At 39.7% G+C, this 20,036-nt stretch overlaps 1 long non-coding RNA gene and 2 other non-coding genes across 4 annotated transcripts; all 3 read left to right on the top strand.

The window, feature by feature from the left end:
• The first annotated feature begins 11,491 nt into the window (after positions 1 to 11,491).
• LOC102954223 lies at positions 11,492 to 13,544 on the top strand. 2 transcript variants are annotated; one of them, XR_001509699.2, is made up of 6 exons: positions 11,492 to 11,612; positions 12,157 to 12,206; positions 12,302 to 12,380; positions 12,480 to 12,545; positions 12,856 to 12,925; positions 13,142 to 13,544. It is a non-coding gene; the product is annotated as an uncharacterized LOC102954223 (long non-coding RNA). The 2 variants fall into 2 exon arrangements; XR_006217738.1 differs by lacking the exon at positions 12,856 to 12,925 and having other exon boundaries at positions 11,494 to 11,612.
• On the top strand, positions 12,662 to 12,729 carry LOC122238950. The gene has a single exon (XR_006218087.1). It is a non-coding gene; the product is annotated as a small nucleolar RNA SNORD50 (small nucleolar RNA).
• On the top strand, positions 12,980 to 13,049 carry LOC122238949. The gene has a single exon (XR_006218086.1). It is a non-coding gene; the product is annotated as a small nucleolar RNA SNORD50 (small nucleolar RNA).
• Positions 13,545 to 20,036: the final 6,492 nt, after the last annotated feature.

Here is a 20,036-nt window from a genome sequence, read left to right as displayed (position 1 = left end):
ACTATAATGTATTTGTGAGTAACTACAGTAGAATGGGCAGTTGTAATGTGCTTTTCACAGATGCATTGTAAGACAGCTTTCATTTAAACAGTGTTACATTATCTCAGAGAATAAGGTAAAAGAGAGAGAGAGAGAGAGAGAGAGAGAGAGAGAGAGAGAGAGACTAGCCACCAAGTCAAGCTGGTATGCAGAAACCAAAATATTAATTCACTCTGGCAAAGTTCACAAGACTAGAATATCTTTTATTATACACATGAGTACATGTATACATTTAAATGTACTTAATCCTACTTAATTAAACCAGGATTTTACAGGTAAATATTATTCAGGGTCCCAACACAAAACATATGGAAAATCTAAGAAAAGTTCAGTAAATTTAACAAGATGGCAAGATGTAGGAAAACCAAAAAGAACAGTATCCTGGGCCTGGTTGAGCTTTATTACCCTTAGGTCTGAAGGGACAAGGGAAGAAAGAGAACGGTGAAGTGGGACACTTTAAAAGAAGCTATCCCTTTAGTGGAGGCTAACAGCTACTCTCTCTTCCCTCTGATCTACTGCTCGGGTTCCCTATTGGCCCAAACCAATGGGAAACCAGAGGACACGGGATTCATTGATGCAATCAATTTAGGTCAGCTTCCCAGAGGATAAAGTAGGTGGAGAAGGTTGAAGCATGGCTTTAGAGTGAGAAATGTAAGATAGTTTGCATAACAAAAAAAATTTTTTTTGGCAGATTTTTTTTTTTTAATGAGATAAAAAAAATCTTCTTTGGTCCATGAAGGAGCTTCAAGGAATTTAAGAATTAGTAGAAGTAGGTTGTCATTGATTGTTACAGTAATGGCCCCGGCAAATCACACCTCTCAGTATTCACATCTCTCAGTATCCACATGCTTGTTCACCACCCCTTCCATATTGACCTTGGGCTTGGCCATATGACTTGATACGAACAAGAGAAACATCAGCATACATAATACAAGCAAAAAGTTAATAGGTGAATTCTTGGAATACTGCCCTGATATGTCTAGGCCATGAAGATGCCCAGAATGAAATACCATGTGGGAAGAGATGCCCGGCTGTCTTGGATGTCCCAGCTGAGCCTTGCCCTCAGCAGATCACCTCAGCATGAGTAAGCCCATTCAGAAAAACTCCCCAGTCAACCCACAGAATCATGAGAAATAGTAATTGTTTTTGTTGTAAGCACTGAGTTCTGGGGTGGTTTATTATGCAGCAATAGATAAATGAACACAACCTGATTTGACTGAGGAATGGCTAACCTCCAGTGCTACAGAAATCAATCATGTTCAAATGATATTCCTACAACCCAATTCTCTCTGCCTCTCAATTCAGCTCTACTCTTTTCCCTTCTGTGTGTTGACTTAATTCTCAGAGAGGTTCTCCTCTTGTGGTCAAAAAGATGGTTGCGGCAGGATGTGGAGAAAAAGGAGCACTCATGCACTGTTAGTGAGAATGTAAATTGGTGCAGCCACTGTGGAAAACAGTGTGGCGGATCCTCAAAAAATTAAAAATAGACATACCATACGGTCCTGTAATTCCACTACTAGGTATTTACCCAAAGAAAACAAAAACTCTAAATCAAAAAAATATATATGCACTCCAGTTTATTGCAGCATTATTTACAATAGTCAAGATATGGAAGCAAACCAAGTGTCCATCAATAGACGAATGGATAAAGAAAATATCACACACACACACACACACACACACACACACACACACACACACAATGGAATATTACTCAACCGTTAAAAAGAATGAGGTCTTCCTATTTGTGACAACACGGATGGACCTACAAGGTATTATGTTAAGTAAAATAAGTCAGACAGAGAAAGACAAATACCACACAATTTCACTTATAATATGGAATCTAAAAAACAAAATAAATGAACAAACAAAAAGCAGAAACAGAACCATAAATACAGAGAATAAAGTGACGGTTGCCAGAGGGGAGGAAGTTGGGAGACGGGCAAATGGGTGGAATGGGAAGTACAGGCTTCCAGTTATGGAATGAATAAGTCATGAGGATGAAAGGTAACAGCACAGGGACTACAGTCAATGCTACTATAATAGTGTATGATGACAGATGGTAGCTACATTTGTAGTGAGCATAGTATAATGTATAGACTTGTTGAATCACTATGTTGTACACCCAAATTAATGTAACATTGTGTGTCAGCTATACTTCAATTTTTTTTTTTTTTTAAAAGAGAGATCATTAGGGCTCCTGGGTGGCTCATTCAGTTAAGTGTCAGACTTAGACTCAGGTCATGATCTCATGGCTCGTGGGTTTGAGCCCCACATCAGACTGCTGTCAACACAGAGTTCATTTCTGATCCTCTGCAACCCTTCTCCCTGTCCCTCCCCTGCTGGTTCTCTATCTCAAAAAAATATATAAACTTTTTAAAAAATAAGAGAGATGGTTGTAGCACTCCCAGATTTCACATCCTCTATGTTCAAATGTAATAGGACTTTTTCTCCACAATTGGATGAGATAAATCTGACTCTCACTAGCTCAAACTGGATTGTTTCTACCTGCAGACCAATCACTATAGCCAGGAGATGATCTACCTATACCCCTCCTGTGATACAAGTGCAGGATCCCCATCTCTCCCTGCCAGGAACAGATATAATAGTGGGGTTGTCCAGGTGCCCTATGATGCACACATTTTAAGCAGAGGAAAGAAGTACATATCAAATCTGGAATAAGGAAAGATACTTCCAAACAATTTTATATGCCAACACAGGGTATGATGGCTCCTTATCTCCATGTAAGGAAATGAACCAGGTCCAAAGAACTGTTATGCAGCCACACAAGGGTCAACAGACTGTGCATGACTGCCTTTCCCAACAGTCCACCATTGTTCAACAGTCCACCAACCATTGTTCAGCTGCTTAAATACCAGATAAAGTGCATAAAATCTGGTGGGACCACTGTCTGCCCCAAATTTAGAGATAGAGCTGGGTCTAATGGGGCCCTTGAACAATCTATATAGATGCAGTTTGCCTGCAGAGACCTATCATTTTGAGATAGCACTTCATCAGGATCATTAGGAGAACCAGACCCAGGATGATGATCAAGCCTACCCTTGAGGACAGTCTCTAATTAGGAGACCCAAGGGCCTGGAATAAACCAACTAAGGAGTCTGGTGGGGTACTGCGGGTAGATAGTCAATAATCATCCCATCTGAGCACGGATGTTCTTTAGTTTTTGCCTTATATGAATTATTGATATATACACAAGAGTTGTTGGCTGTGGGGAATAAGCTTAGGAATTCCCTGAGCTTGCACCAGATGGGTTAACAAGGCATAAAGAACTAGAAAGCCACAGGATGTACACCCCCAAGTTTGGGTAAACAAGATTAGGTAAATAAGATTAGGTAAATGGCGTAAAGACCCCCAGTATAGGACAAAGGTATAAGAATAGGGTATCTCAGGATGAAAACATCCAAGATGAGGTAAACAAGATTAGGTATTCAGGGCAGAAATGCCCCCCAACTTAGTACAACAGCAGAAAGCTGCTTTCACAGGAAGGAAGGACCAAATTAGGTAAACACGTACATAGGGCGGTGGGGGAGGTTGCCCAGAGTGGAGACTTGCTGACCTTGAGGTAGCATGCTGTCTTTCTTGTCCCCTAGGCCAGTTTAGGTAAACAGACATGGGGCCTCACGTCCTCTGTAAAGAACCTTCACCAGGAACCAGGATTTTGTTTTGTATTGACCCAAACCCCTAACACCACACATCTTCAAAACCCCCTTTGCCTCATGCCCATGAGTTAATTAATGTTCACGATTTCATTGTCTCTTTGTGCATGTCCATTACCATGTTTCTAAGCCCTCTTATCCTAATAAAAATGGAGCAAGGACCCTTACTCTGGGCTCTTGTCTCCTCCCAGACATTAGCCTCTCGTATTTTTAAATCCTGCATCCCATTTTCTTGCTGGACAAGACAGAACTCCAGACCCAGAGTCTACAACAGTTGGCAATAATACAAATGCCTCACTGTTCTGCCAACAGATAATCAAGGCTGTTCAATTATTCATCACCACCTTAGCTAGTGAGTTTGTTGAGTCTTGTTGGTTTTGGATGGCTTGGAGGTCTGAGTCAGACCTGTACCACTCAGGCTATCACATGGGAATATGGAACTAGGGCCTTAACCCCCAATTTAGAGGGACTTCTCTCTACCACATAGCATGGGTGGAAGTCTTCTGGAGGAATCTCATTACTTTCATTTATCTATCCAGTTTTACCAATCAAAGCCATATTGCTCTGCGGATCAACCCTATTCTCCTTTTTCCCCCTTTGTAATCTCTTGAATTCACCTTTTGGCCCTCTGGGCATGGCTTCCCCTTGTTTGTTTTCTATCTGTTCAGCCCAAGTTGTTGGAAACCATTGAAATCATTTTGTTTTTATCCCAAGCAAGACTTTTCAGTGGAGCTTTTCCATTGTTTCCCTCACAGTCATTTCAGGGTCAACAGCAGTGATAGCGGGGTCTTCCACTGGGAAGGGTCCTGTTGCATGAAGGCCTCCAATACATCATCCATGTACCCAGACACAGGGTCACATAATCAGGTATGGCTTTTACCTGAAATGCAGTTGTGGCTTTATGAATGGCTTTCCAGGGGGTCTTAGTCTTAGGGAAGTCCTCACAGTTAAGAATATTGTTCTCATACTCCTTGCAATCTAGATCAAGAGTAACATGGACTGAAGGGAACCTAGGTGGCTCAGCCGGTTGAATGTCCAACTTCAGCTCAGGTATGATCTCACAGTTTGTGAGATCAAGCCCTGCATTGAGCTCTCTGCTGTCAGCACAGGGCCCGCTTTAGATCCTGCCTCCCTCTCTCTCTCTGACCCTCTCCTGCTCACTCTCTCTCTCAAAAATAATAAACATTAAAAAAAAAAAAAAAAGAGTGACATGCACTCTTCGTCCTGTTGGTTGCCCTACTCAATGTAGATTTTTAAAATGCACTGCAGCAAAAGGTCAGTGGTTAGCTTCGACTGCACCATTCAGCCTGGGACATTTGGGTCTGCAAGGCCTTCTCGTCGAACAGGGGCACCAACCAAGCTGCATGAGAATTCCCTGGCCTCCGCCCAAATCTATCTTTCAGTTTTTGTATTTCACTCTCCAAAAAGGACCTCATTTGAGCAGTTTCATGTTCAGCAACATCATTGGTGGTTTGCATTTAGTGAAAACAAGTCTTACTTGGGGCTCTTAAGCAACTCGGATCAAAGAGAGCTTCCTACACAGGGGCCTTTGACCCCCCCTTGAGTGTCATCTGCAGCTCCTGGCATGTGGGAGTTAGAGGACAGTGTGGAAGTATGAAGATGGCCAGAAGCCAGGTTAACTTCCCAATATTTTTAGGGCCCACCTCTTGCATTTCTGCCCTCATCCATCACACCAGTTTATCCTTGGTGACAGGGAGACTGCCTACGTTTCACTTATTCCCACTCATCCAGAGACAGCACAGTATCTCAGTCAGGCCCTCCTCCCCCCAGGAAGCTGACATCATTCTAGGATGGCTGGACTGGGGAACGCCATGCATCTGCATCATGTACTAACATGGTTGGTGACCTTGCTCACTGCACTAAACTGTTGAGCAATTGACACCTGTTACCAAACACCAGGAAAAGCAGTGGCAAGATGTCAACCTACTGCAAGAGTTTTCAGGTGTTGGCACTGCCAAGAAAGACAAGACTCACACAGGCACTGGATGGAATAATACTTTATTCACAGAGATAGAGCAAGATCAGCTTCAATACTGAGTGTCAGTCCATCATGGCCAGTGCATCTTGCCCCAAAGTTGGCACAGGGAGATAGTCTCTACTCAATCCTCTTATGTAGCAGGTGAAGAACACTCTTCCCTTCCCACCAGAAACAGATATTGCAGTAGGGTTGGTGTGGTGCCTTATGAGGCACATGCCTTAAGCAGAACAAAGAGGGACATATGAAATCCTGAATCAGAAAAGATAATCCCAGATAAATCCATATGCCCAGCAGGCTATCAGGACTCCTTATCTTTGTGAAAGCAAATGTTCCAGGCCCAAGGCATGATCTTCATCTTCATCTCTTCATCATCACTATTTCACTGAGACCATGTTTACAAGATCACCAGTAATCTTCATGTTGCCAAACCCAAAGGTTATTTCTGTTATTGTACTTGTCCTTTCGGGAGCATCCCAAATGAATAAATGAATCTCTCTCCCTGTTTACCTCTTTCAGAGATATCACACTTTCCAGTTTTCCCCTTAGGCGGGTTTCCTTTGCTGTCACTTCCTTCTCTACTAAAACCCTAAAGTTAGCAGGACACCAAGGCTCTGCTCTGTCCTGGGATTTCTCCTCTTTATTTATACTCTTTCCCTGATGACCTCAGTGTCATGTTTTAAATATCTTACTTATGCCAAAGACACTCAAGCCTTGACCTCTCCTCTGAACTTTGGACTCAAGTATCAAACTGTCCTTGATGTTGCCACATATACAAGGCTTTTCCTCTAATTTAAGTTCTTTAATTTTATTCCATGAACTTAACACTTTACTATTTCAGAGTTTTCACAAGATTTTCTTCAAATTACATTTGTGTGTTCTGCCATCAAACCTAGAATTTACTGACGAGTTCAGTTTAGAAACTAGGAAAACAAAAGAACATTGTACTAAGAGAAGATTCTTTAATTCTAATATTGGAAGTCTGATTTTTTTTTCTGCTTTGGAATAATTATGCTTATGCTATTTAATATGGTATATATACTTCTACCATGATTTAAGAAAAAGTTATAATAGTGAACTTTATTCTCATGAATTATCTACCCAGATCTTTGTGTATATTGAAATGTTTTCAAAAGCTGTCTACTGCAGTATATCTGATTACACTATGGTACTGGTTCTAGGCTACTGTTGTTGGTGTTTTCTTTCTTTTCTTCCCACACTTGTCTGTACACAAAACTTCAATCATCCTCTTTACCTTCATTTGCTCAATGAGCCTTCTCCAGCCCTGACTTATCTTGGGCTTCATTTCTACATTTCTGATTATCCACTGGACAAATGGAACTCAATGTTCTACCCCATATTTAGCACAAGCAAAAATGAATCTTCTTTTCACTTCTCCCAAATCAGTAACTTCTGACCTACCTCTTCCTCTCAATGGAGCTGTCATTCTCTTGGCTGCCTGGGCTCCATTGTTTTCTCTCTTCTCCCACATTTCATCATCACATCCTACTTTTTCTTCCTTTAACACAGCAATATCATGCCCTCATGACATTATGAATTTGGTGAAAGACTTGGGAATGTGAGTTCACTGAGATCTCTATGCCTCTTTTTTTTTTTTTTTTTTACCTCTAATACAAGGTTAAAAATACATACCAGGATTGTTTTGAAGATTACATGATCTAATACACGTAAGAACTTGACACCACTTTAAGTTCTGTGTGTTCTTCTCTTCCCTGCCTTCCATTTCCATTGCCAACATTATAGTGGTGTCCTTCACAATATCTCATCTAAATGACTGCACTAATTTCTAAACTGTGCTTTTTAATCTTTCCTCCAAACACTTCCTAAAACACTATTTGGTTCACATTATGATCTCATCAAAAAGACTTTAATGATTTTAATTTTTAAAGCAGAGATATCTAAAATTAAGTTTACAGACTTCTTATTAAACTCTAAACTCTTTCAGGAAGGACAAGGACTTCTGTGTATTTGTATTAGCTGTCCTTGAAGCACACGGCATGCACCACAGGCTCAATGAATATTTCCTCCAAAAAATTATTAAAATGATGATCTCATCTAAAAGTATGTTAAGAATATGAGAACTATTTTTAGCATGTTAGGTTCTTCAAGGATACTTTTATTTATTTATTTATTTATTTAATTATTAAATTTATATCCAAGTTAGTTAGCATATAATGCAGTAATGATTTCAGTAGATTCCAGTGATTCATCCCCTTTGTATAACACCCAGTGCTCATCCCAACAAGTGTCTTCCTTAATGCCTCTTACCCATTTAGCCAATCCCCCCACCCACAATCCCTCCAGCAACCCTCAGTTTGTTCTCTGTATTTAAGAGTCTCATGTTTTGTCCCCCTCCTTGTTTTTATATTATTTTTGCTACCCTTCCTTTATGTTCATCTGTTTTGTATCTGAAAGTCCTCATGAGTGAAGTCATATGATATTTGTCTTTCTCTGACTAATTTCACTTAGCATAATACTCTCTAGTTCCATCCACATAGTTGCAAACGGCAAGATTTCATTCTTTATGATTGTTGAGTAATATTCCATTGTATATATATACCACATCTTCTTTATCCATTTATCCATCGATGGACATTTGGGCTCTTTCCATACTTTAGCTATTGATGATAGTGCTGCTATAAACATTGGGGTACGTGTGCCCCTTTGAAAGAGCACACCTGTATCCCTTTTTCAAGGACACTTAAATTTCAGTTCTGACCTTTATATGGTCTTTCTTTAATCATTTCAAATATTTGGTAGCAATTTGCTTGACTGTTTTAGGTGTAGAAGCAATGACTGATGGCTTCATCCCTCACTGTTTTTCTGTTTCTTGAAGAGATAAACACCTTGAAGGAGTTGTGTAACAGCTTCAGCCATCGCTCATGTTCGCTGGAGGGCAGTGCTGTCAATAAGCAAGTTCTGGATTCATTTTATTTTGCATTGCATGTGTTAGTTATTAGTTGGAGTCAAAAGCTAATATGGAAAATTTTTTTTTCTTTAAAGACTGGAATATGTTTCAGGTATGCTGTACCACACTTACCCGAAAACAGTGATTCTCAAACTTCTATATGTATATGAATCACCATTGACCTGTGCCATCCAATAAAGTACCCACTAGCCATATGGCAATGGGACACTTGAAATGTGGACAGTCAAACCGAGATATGCTGTGACTGTAAAATACACACTGGATTGCAAGGACTGAGTACAAAAAAGGAATGGAAAATATCTCAATAACTTGTGTTGATCAGATGTTGAAATGAAAATATTTTAGTTATATTGGGTTAAATAAAATGCATTAGAATTAATTATATCCAAATCTTTTTATTTTTTAAAATGTGGCTACTATAATATTCAAAGTTACATATGCAATTCTCATTTGTGGTTCATGTTATATTCCTGTTGAACAGCATTGGCTCATATGGTTGTTTAAAAATGTTTCCTGGGTTGGGGTGCTTGGGTGGCTCAGTCGGTTGAGCATCCAACTCTTGATTTTGGCTCAGGTCATGATTCCAGGGACGGGATGGAGACCCTGCACTGAGCCCCACATCAAGCTCATGCTCCGCATGGAGCCTGCTTAAGATTCTGCCTCTTCTCTCCCTCTCCCCCACTTGTCAGTTGTCTCTCTCATTAAAAAAAAAAAAAAAGTTCCCTGGGTCCCATTTTTAGAGATTCTTCTTTGGTTGTTGCACATTAGGGCCCAAAAATCTGATATTTTTTAGCTCTCCAAGTAATTCAATTGATAAGTCAGGGTAGGGAATTATTGTTTCATACTGCTTTTGATGGTCTTCAACACAGCAGTGATTCAAAGATAACACGGAGAAATAGTTTTCAATTTTGATTGTGTAATAACTGCCATCCCATAAAGTAATATGCATGTTTTTCAATTAGCAAAACACTCTTCAATATATCATCACAACACGACTATTTTGTGGTAGTGGAAGGATGGTACAAACAATTCAGCAGTATCTATCACAAACTTAAGTGCACATAACCTTTGACTCACCTTTAGAAATTGATCTTGCAGATCTTCTAACAAGATCCCTATAATATATCTGTAATTCGCTTCAGCACAATTTGAAATAGTGAAAAACCGGATACTGAGGAAATAAATTATGATATATCCAACTTAATACTATGCAGGCTATAAACAAGAATAAGTTCATTTATAAGTACCGGTATGAAAAAATGTTTAAATTTATGAGGGGCAAGAAAGTTGCAGAAAAGTATGCAGATCTTACCTGTACATATAAAATATTAAAAAATATGTATTTGTATTTGCATAGAAATATTTGTATATGCATATACAATTCAAAAGTTTCAAAAACTGTTAATAGTGGTTACTGCTAACAGTGAAGAGATTCCCAGTGATATGGAAAGGATCTTTTTGCTTTTTATATCCTTTTGTACTGTTTTAGTTTTTTTTTACTATGACCAACATGTAAATTTACATTTACATTACAAAATACTGTTAAAATATCTATGTAATGCCTAGCCAAGTAAATATTTCATCACTTAGGTCCCTGTTACAGAAATTTGATTTACACTATTATCCTTTAAGCTGCAATTTGGTCTTCATTTTAATTTTCTAAAAGGCCACCACATATATTCATTTATTCATTCAACCAATAGTTACAACCTACTTTATGCTGGACAGAACACTGTTCTAAGGCCGAATAATAAAAAGTGGACACAAAACCATGTGTTCCTTAGACATGGGGAGGACAATAAACAAACCCAGACATAAATAATAATTAGTAATGAGTGTCATGAAGGCCTGAGTTTTCAAATGCTAGAATGTTCAAATGTCATGTGTGCTTGTGTGTGCATACACATGTATTCACTTACACATATTAATTAATACAATCTTGGCTACTTAATTTTTTAACAGTCGTTTGTATATAGTATTCTGGGATATTTCTCAAACTAAATTTTCTCTTGCATTCATTATAACGAACTCGGTCAAACAAATTAAAAATAGCAAAGCTTTTCAGTTGTGTCAATTTAGACAAATTACTTAGCTGCTTTAGGACCAATTTTCTCCTCCACCAAATGGGGTATTTACCTCTCGGGTTGGCTGCGTCGGGGAGAACTCTACGCGCAGACCACGTAACGCAACAGCAGCGCCTGGCACAATGAAGCACAGGGATGGGGTGGGGCGGGTAGGGCGCGGACGCCCGCACTGGGGCGCAACTGGGCCGCGTGCGGCGCGGCGGGCCGGCTGTCCCGAAGAGGCGCGGTATTCTCGCCGTGGACCGCAAGAGAAAGGCGGTGCTTTCACATACTTTTTTCACCTAAGCACTTCTGCACGCCAATTTATCTTTCTGGGAGTGCGGAGACCAGTGCCCGCCAGCTCCTGCGGCGCCCGCTGGGCGTCAACTCCCGCCGCGCCAAGTCAGCCCGACTTTTCGAGATGGTCAAATGCTGAGGCCGTCCTGCGCTACAAAACTCAAGCCCACTCCCGGCCCCAAGCTGGCCAATCTGTTCAGGGCGCATTTGGCCCGGGGCAGGCGGTAGACTCGCCTCCAACTGCGGCTGTTGGTTTGAATTCTGGCGCCACTCCCACGCCACGTAGAGCTAGACTCGGAAGCGACGGATCTTCGAGCGCAGCGGGCGCGCACCGGGGACTGGGCGGGCGTGCAGCGGGCGGGCGACGCCCGCACCACGCCCCGGAAGCAGCCCCCGAAAGAAAAGAGCCGCCGCGCGCGCTCCCGCTCTCTCCCCTCAGGAAACGGCCACGCCCCCGTCATCTCCCAAGTCCAATAGACGCGAGAGGGTGGGGCGGCCTCGGTCTGACTCAGGGGAGGCTATAAAGGGAACTGCTGGCAGCGCAGCTCGGTCTTTTACGTCTGGATTTTGGAGGCGTTGTGTCGTTTTTGGTGAGTGGGCGCTGTGGGCGAGGACCCGAGCGGGCTGTATTGGAATAGACTGAGGTTCGCTGCAGCACTGTGAGAAGATTGGAGATTTGAGTTTAGGGTGCTGTGTGTAGAAAACTTACACGTGGAAAACACGCAGCCGGGCCGCCACGTGTCCTGAGTGGTAGTGGTGGCGGCAGGCTTCGAGCTTAGGCGTGTGGAGGCTGGTGCTGATGGCCACGAGCGGTGTGCGCGGCCTGCTTGCTAAACGCAGACATCTGGCTGGCCAAGCCTGAGCGGCGGCGGGAAAACCATACTCCCGGTATTTGGGGCAGGGAGTTTTACGTTGAGCAAGAGGCCTTTAATAAGGAGAGTGTCGTTTTCTCGTCGCGGATCAAAAAGGTCATTTGAAAATGGGCAGCCCTGACGTTGCCTGAGATTGAGTTGTATTGTGCCCAGGTGGCGCTGTGTGCAAACCAGATTAATGATTGGGAAGATTTTAGTACTGAAAACCTTCAGCTGTCATTCTGTAAGAATGCTTAATTTTAAATATTTTGGTCCCCTTCAGGAACAATGGCTCTCAGTGGCATAACGGAGCTGTTACCTGGAGATGTTCAGGTAAGTACTGTTGAGCTTAGTTTTTAAACTGAAGAAATAAACCTGTTGATTTACAGGAAAAGATGGTGCATCATTTGAAATTTGCTTCCTACTAGATACAAAGGAAAACTAGAAAATACGTGAGGGAATATTTGCTGGGAAATTACTTGGTTGGAACCTGACCATTTTACCCAGGTATGTGTTGGGCTAATAATTTGACTGTTGGGCTACTTTGATTCAGTGCGATTAGTCCATATGTAGATTAAAATGAAAATTTTTTTTGTCCTTGAACAGCATCCTGGGAGTTGATGAATACTAACAGACCTACAAATGTCACTGGCTAGCAACGTAATTTTTAAAGTAAGTTGTGTGACTTACAAGATCAACTGTAGTGTTTCTAATACAGTGCTTACCTCTTAAAGTTGCTTTGGCTTACGGTAAATTTCACTGTAACATAATTTAGTGGATTATGGTCTTATCAATGATGAAATCTATCCCGAAGCTGACCACCTGAAGAAAAACATACGGATTCGGCTTCTGAGATAAGACTGAAGTTTTTATAGTCTGGATTTTATAACTGAGAGGGTTCTGTTAGGTTATAAATCTTGTAGGGGGAGAACTGCTACCTCAAAATGTGTTGTGGGTTTTTTTTTTTTTTCTCTGCCAACAGTGAGGGGTCGCTGTCTTTCCATTGAAAGAGGCCAGTTTGCTGTGACCTTCCTAAGATGTAACCCATTTCTGTGAGTGGAGATTTTTTTCCCTTAACAGTTCATCAGTACTTTGTCCTTGGTCTTAATCCATGATGATCTTATCCCGAACCTGAATATCTGTTGAGAAAACTTATACGGATCTGGCTTCTGAGATAGACCATTATAAGGACAATGATATTTTTAAAAATTCTTTGGCTCTTTTGATGTTGGTAGTCTTGTAAATCTCAAATGTTTTTCCTTTTCTAGGGTTAATACCACCAGATTTACTTGTGAAAAATCGATAAGGAAAAGCTCTTCATTTAACTGACATGGGAAGAAAACCTACAAATCAAGACAATATTTTTTTATTTCTGTAAACAGGTTATGAAACCGCATCAGATTCAGATTAATGTATTTGTAAGATTTAAGCCATTACTTTTTATGTCATACTGCCCTAGAGAATCCTAACCTGTTAAGCAGATTACTTTGTAGATCTATTTCTATTTTAAATACAGGAATGCAAAGGAAGGTACATGTTTTTAATGGAGAAGTCTTTGATTTCAGTTAACCAGACTTGTAATCAGCTTATTGTGAATGTTTCACCTTTGGCCACCTGTTTGAATTTAAAATCTACGATTGTAATTAAAGCTGAGTGAAAATTTACACTGAATATTGTGGAAAAGTCCTTAGATTTTTATGGAGAGATGACTCATGTTGGCAGTATCACACGGTACAGATCATGTTGGGTTTTGTAGCGTACTGAATATTACTGGATTAGTGGTGAGCAAAACGGAAAGACTGAGTCTGTTACTGGGGGAGGGGAAAATAACAGGTATTACTGGTTCTAATTACTGAATTCTGGAATGTTTGGTCCTAATGAATTATAGTTTGAAAGGATGCTTAAGATGGAAAATGTGAGGGACACCTTGGTGGCTCAGTAAAACATCTCAGCTCCTCCATGCTGGGTAAGAAACCTACTTTAAAAAAAAAAAAGATGGAAAAATGTGGAATGCTGAAAATGAAGAGAGCACAGCATGACAACGGGTCATGGGGGAAGTTCACTGATAAAACCAAACATTGCATAGAATGGATTTAGTGTAGACAGTAATAGCATCTGATCTAACCAAGATGGTTTGGCCCCATGCATGATCATTTTCCCTAAATAGCTACATGAATAAATTGTTGCTAAGCCTATACTTCAGTGTTAGTCAAAAGAATATTCTTGTCAGCTTATGATTATGAACTACCTTTTTTCCTAAAATGTTTTCTTAGTGCAAATACAACGTTGGACCCATGTAGTTTAAGAGGCTCAGTGACAACCATGCCATTTAGTGAGTAGGTACAAAGGGAAAAGCCACTTGGTATAACAGATTACATGTGTAATGGGATTTTGATATATTAACAAAAGAAAAGTGATTGGGGTCTGTACAACCTTTTCAAGAAACTGTCTAGCCTTTTGTCAAAGCTGGCACCTCACTTCAAAACAAGTTGTGAAATAGATAAAATTTGCTTTGGAGCACTCTGACCTCTTCCTGCAATTTCTGTTGTTGCTCCTTTCCCTCTCAATTGATCTGGTAATATGTCACATGTCTTTAGTTTATTATAATGTGCATTTTATGGATTGCAGTGTTACTGGGCTCTGCTAAGGAGGTTAGAAGTAAAAACACTTCCTATGTCCTCATTTTGTTAATAGCGACATGAAATGCCAAGAAAACCAAAGGCAGGCTATAAATTATAGAAAGTGAGAAAAAATGTCTTGAGATTGAACAAGTGGATTTGAGTCAAAACCATCTCAGATGAGATGTGAGAAAGATAACATTTTTGGCATAAACACTTGGAGCAAAGATTATATGCTCCAGGACCTCAGAATGATGAATTTGAAATTTAGGTATCAATTGTGCGGTTAGATGTAGGACAAATAAGGTAGAAGATAGGCTGAAATGTTTTGGGGTGACAACAGTAAAAACCTATGGTTATTTGAATTCCCTAAAACATTTTTTTCAGGGGGAAGGCACATAGCAGAAAATCACATTTAGTCCCTTTGACTCTATACAGAGTGTACACTTGAACAAGTAAGTCAGATCCAAAAAGGTACGCTTTAGTGAAATTAAGCTTGAAAGCTCAACATGTTATAATTAACGTCAGCTGCCATTAAAATTACTAATTGTTTCAAACCTGTAATATACCTAAATGGTATTTTTCATTCATACAACGTGGTGTTGACTGTCATTCTACTAGCCTTCTGTTTTATGAATGTTAACATACCAGGTATTCCTTTCAAGTCCCTGACTAAGGGACTTAACCCTCTGAGCATATGTGCAATTTAATAGAGAACTTAATGGAGACAAAGCTTTCAAGACCTGAGGAATAAAAGACGACGGCTATAATAGACTGGGATCTGCTTGGTTAGGACTGATACCAGAAGTTGAAAGCAAAACCTACATGTGTCTGGCTTTAATGGCTTTAACCAATAGGAATGCTTTATGCCTTCCATCACGCTTCCAGGTTATCTTCAAATATAGTAGGCTCAAGCCTACCATTTGGTGCTTTCTAAAATTCTGTTGCCAGAAATCTAGTATCAACTGCACTTCCCAATCAAGTGCTCTCTGAATTGATAATACACTTCATAAATCCTTAACTGTTTACCCACCCTGTGAGGAATCTTGGTTGTGCTCAGGTTTTTAACACCCAATTTCCCAGTTAGAATATTTATTTGAATTCCAGCCTTCTAGGATAGTCTGCTTATCTTTTGCTGGTCCTTCCTTCCTTTAGGTGGGACTCTCTTTTTCATCTTTCCTCCCAAAAGCTTGGTTCTGGATCCAAGTAGCACTCACAGCATAGTATAGTAATTATAATTGCCTGGCTGAATATTGCCACTGCCTCTGGCCTTGCTGCACCTCACTGATTCTACTTATTTGCATATGTATGAAGATCAGATCAAAGCACAAGTTTGCCATGAGGTGCTGGAAGGTTTATGGACCATCTTGGGGTGGAGGAGAGGGTATCTTCAAAATGACAATCGAACTCCTTGGTCTCATTCTTACAAGACCTGGCCTCTTCCCCTTATTACTAGTCCACTGCTAGAGTCCTGTCATGCCATGTGGCTGAGTTACAACAAAATGAGTTAATGTCACAGAACCCCTGAGTACACTATAATCGAACCTTTTTGGGAACTTAATTATGCTCATTCAGTTGATTCTAATTCTTTTCAAAATAGTATTAATAATGTAAAAAGCATTTAAGAATACTCAGAAATTAGCATTTGAGGAAAATAACATTTACACATATAATGCGTTACTTAGGTCAGTAAACTTGACATATCCTTGCCTCCTAACTATATAAAGTATAATTGTACATTTTTAAATGTACAGTTTGATGAGTTTCTCCTTTGATACACACCCATGAAAACATAAGTTTTAGAGAAGTACAGAGTTAAGAGATCTGAGCTGGAGAAATAAAATTGGGAATCATCCACATGTGGATGGTGTATTTAAAGCCATAAGATTACATGAGATCACCAAAGGAGTGAATATAGATAAAAGGAGTGGTCCAAGAGTTGAGTCCTGGAACATTCTAAGAGTAGGGGATTCTGGGTTTAGTTAAAATCCTGGAGATTATTTTGTGCCTGGGACAAAAATTGAGAAGCAGAAATCTATTGTCAAGTCCAACTGCTATATCAAGAAAAGGAACTAGATGGAAAATCAAGGAGTTTTGGAATAAAAGCAAGAGTGAAAACTAAGCAAATAATTGGGCTATAGGGCTGGAGATAGCCTTGATTTAATGCAGAGCCTTAGCATAGAAATTGAAGGAGTTAATATCTGAGACTTTGTGAATTATCGGGCAAAGTAGTCTTCAGGAAAGAATAAGAAGGAATTTAGGAAGTATGATAAGGGTTTTCATCAGACACTGCAGACTTAGAAAAGTGGAGTTAGCTACAGACAAGTTAGAGGTTTGTCTTACAGAGCCAAAGTACCTGCTGAGGCTAAAAACTACCGATTTTAATAGTTAATCAGCATAATTATTCACTGTTCTCCTATGGGATTTATCTGCCTGGGAGCAGGAAGCAGATCAGTGGATTCATCCAAAATAGGAATAAAGTGGCCAGGAAGAGCAAAACAATAACAAGCCAAGAGAATTGATTTGGTAAAAGTGTTATTAAAATTATTAACCTTGAGATCCAGTCTGATTAGGGAAAAACACAAAACAAGTGAGGGTCCCAAGTGAGACAAAGATCATATGTACCATGAAAACTTACTGTTGAAAACTAGGTAAAATAAGGCCCTCTCCAGTTATACCACAAAATGACCCATAGTGTGTTGTATTCTGATTGTTGGTTTCTCTCTCTCTGGCCCTAGAATGTGAATCCTTTACAAAAATAAACTGCCGTTTAATCTCAAATTTTGCCTAGAACAATGTAATGACTCCTATAAGAAATTGTCTAAATGGAATTCAATTTGTGTATCTAAGGTGGGCAACAATGATGTGATTTAACCTTTCCAAAAGGGGTAAAAGAAATAAAAGTTGGAAGGTGTTTTGAACAAATACTTGTGTTCCCCAAAATCCATATGTTGAAGCCCTAACCCTAGTTTGGCTATATTTGTAGACAGAGCTCAAAAGAAGTTAACTGAGTTTAAATAAGCTCATAAGGGTAAGGCTCTGATCTGGGAGGAGGAGTGTCCTTATAAAAAAAGACACCAGAGAACTCACTCTCTCCCTCTCCCCTAGCACACCCACAAAGAAGAGGTCACATGAGCACACAGTGTGATGGTGACCACCCACAAGCCAAGACAAGAGGCCTTAGAATGTTGAATTTCCAGCCTCCAGAACTGTGAGAGAAAATTCATTTCTATTGTTTAAGCCACCCAGTCTGTGATATTTTGTTATGGCAGCTCTAACAGACTTAAGAAGCAGAGGATAAATGGCCACTGCTATAATTTTGGGAGTTTATATTTAGCTAAAGAATTATGAGTAATAACTATGAAAAAAGCCCATGCAATGTAATCTCTCTGGCTTTATACATTTTCCCTTTAGGTTTCTATTTATTACACTGGAACTAAATCTACAATGTACTTTCTTATTGAATATTAGCAAACACAGCTGCTAGTCACAAAGCTTCCTCTCCACTTGTTTCATCATCAAGTTCAATTATTTGAGAAATAGGTAATTTCTCAATAAAAAATACTAGGGAAGAGGGACACCTGGCTGGCTCAGTCAGTAGAGCATGTGACCCTTGATCCTGGGGTTGTGAGTTCAAGCCCCATGTTGGGCATAGAGCTTACTTAAAAAATAAAAATAAATCAGTAAAGAAACCAGAAATTGAAATGAAACTATCTTGGATAGAAAGTGAATGTTGTCTGAGGTCTTATGCTTCACAGGAAAAACTTTTTAATATAAATGAAATTACTTCTTTCATAATCACCTCATATAACAAATTATTTAGGCTTACTAAATATTTCAGTCTAAAATTTCCTTTTTCTATAGAAACATTAAGATTGCAGTAAGTTTTGGGGTACCTGGGTGGCTCAGTTGACTAAGTATCTGACTCTTGGTTTTGGCTCAGGCAATGATTCATAGTTTGTGGGATCAAGCCCCATGTAGGTCTCTGTGCTGACAGAGCAGAGCCTGCTTAGGATTTTCTCTCCCTCTCTGCACCTCCCTGCTCACGCTCTCTCCCTTCCCCTCCCACTCTCAAAATAAATGAAATAAACTTAAAAAAAAAAAGATTACAATAAGTTTTAACTTAACATTTTTTATAACTGATAGGTCACACCTATCATGATATTGTTCCCTATTTAATGAAAGATGCTTAATATAAAATAGTTACTGACACTTTCATAGCTCTTTTTATTTTTCACAATACTTTGACATATATTTTCCTGGGTTCTCCCCAAGGTAGGCATTATTTAGTATTCATTTATTTTATATGTGATAAACTAAGATTGAGATATTTAAAATATAAGCTGGTTAAGTTCCAGGTCAGTGGAAGGAATGATTTCATCATCTAATGTATTTTGTATTGTTTTTTAGTTTTGGTGCCACATTTAAGAAAACAGTGACAAACTAGGAAGTATCAAAAAAAAAAAAGACAAAGGTTCTAGAAACCATGTCATTTTGGGTGATCTTTTAAGATCTTGGAAATATTTAACCTGAAGAAATGAAAGTCAAGGGAAAACATGATGACTATTTTAGGGGTGCCTGGGTGGCTCAGTCGGTTAAGAATCTGACTTCAGCTCAGATCTTGATCTCATGGCTTGTGGGTTTGAGCCCTGCATCAGGCTCTGTGCAGACAGCTCAGAGCCTGAAGCCTGCTTCAGATTCTGTGTCCATCTCTCTCTGCCTCTCCACTGCTTGAGCTCTGCACCCCCCCCCCCAAATAATTAAACATCAAAAAAATGAAAAACACGATGACTAGTTTTAGATATTTGAAAGTGTATCAGATGGGGTAATAGTAATAATAATAATCCGAAGTGGTAGGTACTATTAATTTTTTTAAGTTTATTTACTTATTTTGAGAGAGAGCACACAAGAACATGAGCAGAGTTGGGGCAGAGAGAGAAGAGAAAGAATCCTAAGCAGGCTCCATGCCATCAGCACAGAGCCTAATATGGGGCTCAGACTCACAAACTGTGAGATTGTGACCTGAGCTGAAATGAAGGGTCGGACACTTAACCAACTGAGCCACCCAGGCATCAGTAGGTACTATTAGTATGCCCATTTTACAGATGAGGAAATTGAAACTTAGAAAGGTAACCTAACAAAGGTCGCATAGGAAGTGAAGGAATTGGAATTTAAAATCTGGCAATCTAAGTACAGAGATGGTGTTCTTACCCCACTAAATACCTTCCCCAAAGGAGTAGTTAACTTAAATGTTTCTCTAGAAGGCATAAAGGAGATCAATGAAATAAATAAAAAGAGACCATCCACAAACGAACCTAAAAATGAAGTTCCCAATATGAGAATGTGCAGCCTCCATATCATAGTCTCTTGTCAGTGTGAGTTGGAGGAAGGAGGCTGGCCCTAATCAACTTTGAAGACCCTTCTAAATCTAAGTTCAGATTTTTGATTTGCCCAAGGTAACCCAGCTACTTAATGTCCAAAATGACAACCAATATCTTCTATCCCTTTTTCAGTCCAGTATTCAGTCCAATAAGTGTAATGTCCC

Source organism: Panthera tigris, chromosome B2 (genome assembly GCF_018350195.1).
Source record: "Panthera tigris isolate Pti1 chromosome B2, P.tigris_Pti1_mat1.1, whole genome shotgun sequence".
NCBI lineage: Eukaryota > Metazoa > Chordata > Mammalia > Carnivora > Felidae > Panthera > Panthera tigris.
Note: the sequence above shows the minus strand (reverse complement) of the source record. Positions and strands in the feature narration are given on the sequence as shown.